The sequence below is a fragment of the Tenrec ecaudatus genome, chromosome 6 (genome assembly GCF_050624435.1).
Source record: "Tenrec ecaudatus isolate mTenEca1 chromosome 6, mTenEca1.hap1, whole genome shotgun sequence".
Taxonomy (NCBI): domain Eukaryota; kingdom Metazoa; phylum Chordata; class Mammalia; order Afrosoricida; family Tenrecidae; genus Tenrec; species Tenrec ecaudatus.
The window spans coordinates 21,390,074-21,396,193 of record NC_134535.1 but is presented as its reverse complement, the minus strand read 5'-3'; positions in this window follow the sequence as shown (position 1 = coordinate 21,396,193).

Sequence of the window (6,120 nt, the reverse complement as noted above, 5' to 3'; positions counted from 1 at the left end):
GAGAATCTCACCCTGATTTTAATTAGCATTTCTCTTCGTTTGACTATTGAGCATCTGTCAGCAATTTTTCTCTGTGAACCTTACTTCAATTATTATGTTAGTGGGTTCTTGATGTTTTCCTTCCAGATTTATAGAGGTTCTTGATATATTCAGACGAACCCTAAATGTATATTCTGTGGTGATTATTAGGTTGCTGGTCAGTTAGCAACCAACGCTGTGCGGGACAGATGGACACCGCCTGGTTTCATGCCATCCTCACAGTCATGTTGGAGCCCATTGTTGCAGCCACTGTGTCAACCCAGCTCATCCCGGGTCTTCCTTCTTTTCGCTGATGCTTCAGTTTACCAGTCATGATGTTCATTCCCAAAGAATGGTCCTTCCTGACTCCATGTCCAAAGTACGGGAGATGAAGTTTCCCCGTCCTACCTGCTGAGGAGCCTTCCGGCTGTACTCCACCCCAAACACATTTGTTTTCCATGGTACTTTTAATATCCTTCACCAACGCCATCATTCAAATGCGTCAGTTCTTCTCCAGACTCCTTATTCATTGTTCAACTTTCACACACATATGAGGCGATTGGAAATAGTCTGGCCTGGGTCAGGCACACCTTAAATTATATCTTTGCTCTTTAACACTTCTTTTAAAAGTCTTGTGCAAGGGGGAAATAAGAGGACTTGATGCAAAGGGCTTAAGTAGAGAGCAAATGTTTTGAAAATGATGAGGGCAAAGAATATACAGATGTGCTTTATACAATTGATGCATGTATGGATTGTGATAAGAGTTGTATGAGTCCCTAATAAAATGTTTAAAATAAAGTCTTGTGCAGCAGATTTATCCAATGCAATACATCATTTGATTTTTTGACTGCTACTTCTATGTATTGCAATCCTTGACAATTTCAATCTTTTCTTTATCACGTTGTTTATAGGTCCAGTTGTGACATTTTTTCCCCTTTACAATGAATGATAACCCTTAGTGACAGTGACATAATGGGCTATGAGTTGGGCTGCTAATTTCAAAGCCAGTAGTCAAAACCACCAGCTGCTCTCAGAGAAAAAGACAGGGCTTTCTACTCCCATGAAGAGTTACAGTCTCAGAAACTCACAGGGGCAGTTCTACCTAGTCCTATAGAGTCGCTATGAGTTTGGTTTATTGGTTTTGCCCACTGAGTTGCAATCCAATACTGAAAGATGCAGTCTTTCATTTTCTCAGCTATGATTCAAGTCCTCTTGGCTTCCAGTGTTCAAGATTATCTGCTTATCAAGGTTTTAATGAGCCTTCTTTCAATTCTGGTGCGGTGTCTTTCTTCATATGGTCCACCTTCTTGGATTATTTGCTCAGCCTACTGATTGCATTAGTATAATATCCTACTTTGCCTGAGACGCCCTTTGAAACAGTCTGTTTAGCTCTTTTACGGCCTTTCTTCCATTAGCTTTGGCTACTCTACAAAGAAGAGCAAGTTTTGTCAAGCAAGGCTGTGTTATCTGCAGCTGACCAACTGTTAATAAACCTTTCTCCAATCTTCATGCCTCGCTCTTTTACCTATAGCCCATCTTCTCAGAGCATGTGCTCAGCATACAGATTGAAAGAGTATGGTGAAAGGACGCAACTCTGACACTCACCTTTCCTGGTTTTAAACCAAATCCTATTCCTTTGTTCTGTTCAAACAGTTGCCTCTTAGTCTGTGTACAGGTTTCCCATGAACACAACGAAGTGGTCTGGAATTCCCATTTTTCAGTGTTATCTATAATTCGTTATGTTCTGCACAGCTGAATGCCTTTGCAGTTAACAAAGCACAAGCAAACATCTTTCTGATGTTCTCTGCTTTCAGGCAAATTCCATCTTTTGCGCTGCATTCTCTTCTCAGTCTGGCTTGAAGCCCTGGCAGCTCCTTGTTTATTTACTGGAACAGCCAGTTTAAATGCCTTTGGTTTGCTTGTACATTATTTAATAATCCTGTTGAATAATTTCTGAATTCTGTTGGGTCACCTTTCTTTGTAGTGGACACAAATATGGATCTCTTCCAGTCAGTTGACCAGGTAGCTGCCTTGCTAAACACTAGTGAGTGCTTCCAGTGTCTCATCAACTTGTTGAAATTGGCATTCCATCAATTGCCAGAGCCTTGTTTTGTACTAATGCCTTCAGTTCATCTTGGGCATCTTCCTTACTATGGGTTCTTAATTACATGCTATTCTTTAAATGGTTGAACGTTTATCGTTTTTGCACAGTGATTCTGCATATTCCATCTATATGCTTACTACACATTCTATTTTGCCCATAGAATCGTTCACTATTGCAACTTGAAGCTTGAAATTTTCATTTCTTTGCATTTGATAGGAGCTGTTGGTATTCTTTTTGGCTTTCCAGGTCCTTGTCTTTGCACATGTCATTATAATACTCTGTCTTCTTCAGCTGATCTTTAAAACAATTTTAGCTCTTTTACTTCATTTCTTCCTTTTGTGTTACTACTCCATGATTAAGAGGAAGTTTCAGAGTCCCTTTTGACATCCTCTTTGGTCTTCTCTTTCTTTCCTGTCTTTTAAATGACTTTTTACTTTCTTCACGTATGATATTCTTGATGTCATTATTGCTTAATGTGCCAACTCTTCTCTTGAAATGATTTCTAAATTCAGGTGGGATGAACTCAAAATCCTATTTTGGCTTTTGTTGACATTTTCTTTTCTTCAGCTTCAACCATCAATAATCCCTGGTCCTGTTTCGGCTACTGGTAGTTTCTCTATTGTCTCTTTGCATACATGTAGCCAATTCGATTTCTGAATATTCCATCTGATGAGGTCTGTGGATATTATTATTAACTGGATTCCCTTGCAGGTGTATAAATATTATTCTATCACATACAGCATTATATTTAAAGATAGATCCTGAAATGTTCTGTCAATGAACATGATATCATCCTTTTTGGATTTCTCATTCCCAATATAGTAAGTCATATGATTGTAGGACTAAAAAATGATTGTTGGGTGTATTGGTCTATAAATACGAATTGAATCAAGGTGGTTGCATTGTTGTTCAAATGTTCCAGACCCCTTAAAAGTCATTCAAGTGGAGGTTACCAAGTAAATAGATCTGGATAAATAGTTCTGCAGCTCAGATGCAAGGCTAAGGTTGGAGGAATAAACTGGGACTTACTAGTATTGATAGAATTTAAAACTGAGATGGGTGTAAGCAGCCACCAGTCTCAATTTACCTAGAGAGCAGGTTATAAAAACTGCATTCTCAGGGCATTCCAGCATTTGAGATTGAAAAAAGGAGGGGCCACCACCAAAACAAGCTGAGAGAGGGATAGAAGAAAGCTAAAGGAGGATAGTTTGGAAGTTGAGTGAATAAAGTAGTTCAAGGACAAGGGACACTCAATTATTTTTAGAGATAGAATAGGATGAGAATTCTTATTAATTGACCATTATGGTTTGGGCAACATGGAAACTATTGGCGATCTTGACAGATGTACCTGTTGTGGAGTGGGGGATAAAAATCTGATCTTCCAGAGAGTGAAGACAGAAATATCGGATTGCTGGGCAGTTGATGGTTACTTGATACATGAAGATAAAGATGTAAAGACCTGATGAAGCAGTTGTATGTTCTTAATGAGTCAGAGAACAATCAGAGTTGTAGTTAAGCGGAATTGGGGTCCTGCCGAGTAAATATGAAAAAGGGCAGCTAAAGATGTATAGACTTATAGACTAAGGAACCTAAGCTGGATTGAGTGAAGAAATGAAGAGTATTTAATAGTGATAAAAATGCTGCAGTGAATGGATTACCGGTCTAGGTATGGGTAAGTCCAATTTATTATACGTCATAAAGATAATGTATTATATTAGAGCTAAAATTCTAAAACCCTTGGTTTGTAGAAGGCTGCAGTCTATCTATAGCAGGAGAACTAATTCCATTTTTCATCTTGACATAAGTTCAGGGACCATTTGAATCCTTACTGACCATTAAACCAGCCATGTGGCTAATGCTTAGGTAAGTCTGGGGCAGACCTAGGGAGTGGCAGCAGTTTGCCCTCAGGCTTGCATTGGGAACTGAGAAATTTATTTGGGCATGTGCTGAATGATTTTTACTGAAAATAGCCATGTTACCTAGTTTTAAAGTAGAGGTCCTTGTGACTTTGACTCAGTGGTACAGACCCAATCTTGGATGTAACCAATTTAACCTGCAATAATTATGTGTGTCCCAACCACAGCCCATTTCCCATTCTTTGACAGCAATCTGTATCTTCCACCAATCATGATTTTGATTTTCTTTTATATATATATCAGATTCTGTACTGTGTGTATGATGATGTTTCCTTCGACCTGGGGTGGCTGCCTTAGTTTTTTTTTTCCAAAGTCAGTAAGGGTTTCTGTAGAACAAGTTTGAATCTGGACCTCTTTCCCTGTAGCCCAATATATACATGGTAACCCACACTCTCTTCTGGGTCAGTTCTACATGGATTCAATGTTCAACTAGTTCATCACGAATTAATCACACCAAGGCTGCATAAATATTTCTTAAATTTTATTTCTGAGTTTGCAGTAATTCAAAGATGGCAGAAGTTTATTATGAATAGGTATATCATACCACAGGTATTAGGCAAGGAAGCCCAAATACTGAGTTTTAAAAGATGTACTTCATTTGGCATTTCCTGGTAGTCTATGGTGTAAAGTTTTGATGTGTCTCAGAAGATACATTTCCTAAGGTTCTATTGTTCTGGTTTTAAGAAATTTCATATTTGAATGAAAAATAAAAAAGATTTGGAGGCATAAAGAGGATTTTAAAAGAGATTCTTTGTGTACAAATAAAAATCTGATTAATTAGTTTAAGAAAAATTTTGAAGAAGCAGGAATTTTTACATTGTATGAAAATAAATACTGAAAATTTACATTGTATATTAAAACTGATAATTCGTGTTATGGGCAAATACGTCATCTTAAAGGTTGTCTAATTACATAAAGGTTTTCAAATGATCAGTCATCAATTTTTAGAGAAATCTATATTTCCTTCATAATTAACTCAGCTAGTTTGTGACTGATTTTTCCAGGTCCTTCTTCCCCGTACTGTTTTTCGATATTTTGTTGCTCTAACTCTCTGATGGTGTATTGGACTACTACCCACAAGGTTAGCAGTTCAAACCCACCAGCCATTCCCAAGGAGAGAGGTGGAGGTATTTGCTTCTGTAAAGGTTTACAGCTTCAGAACCCTTTACAACAGGGTTCCCTATGAGAATCGGCTTGATGGCAGTGAAGGGTGGGGTGGTGTGAGGGAGTGGGCGGGGAGATCAAGATTTGGTAGAAGAGGAGGAGAAAGAAAATAAATCAGTCCTGCTCGTTATTTAATTAGCATCTGTGGCAAATTGTTAGAACTGTGAAGGGTGGTGACAATTCAGTGTTCTTTACTCTTTTCCTTGGTGGCATAGTACTCTATGCATTGAGCTGCTTAATCTCAAGGTCAGTGGTTCGAACCAGAGCAACGGTTCTCAACCTGTGGGTCACGACCACTTTGGGGTGGGGTCGAACAACCCTTTCACAGGGGTCACCCGATTCATAACAGTAGCAAAATTATAGTTATGAAGTATCAAGGAAAATAATTTTATGATTGGGGGGTCACTACAACATGAGGAACTGTATTAAAGGGTAGCGACATTAGCAAGGTTTAAGAACCACTGCATCAGAGGCTACATGAGAGAGAGAGATGAGGCTGCCGGCTCCTGTAAAGTCTTGGAAACCTACAGGGGCAGCTCTACTCTGTCCTATAGGATTGCTGCCAGTTAGAATCCACTCAATGGCAGTGAGTTTTGAGTGAGTTTATGAATTGCCTGCACTAAGGGATAGAAAATGGGTTTTACTGTCTGAAATCTAAAAGGCAAGCAAACCATTCTCCTCTGGACCATCATCCCTCGAGGTTAGGTAGTCGTGGCACTCTAGGGAGGGTATGGAGGTGCGGAGAAAGGATACTGGCCTAGGAGACAGGGGAGCAGGGTTTCCAGTACTTTGGTCATGGTGTACTTGTGCAACCTTAGCAATTTGAGTTTCACATTCTTCCTCTGTAGGACAGAGATTAGCAATATTTGTTCTTGTTGGTTCCCATCAAATTCACTCTAGTGCACAGTGACTCTGTAG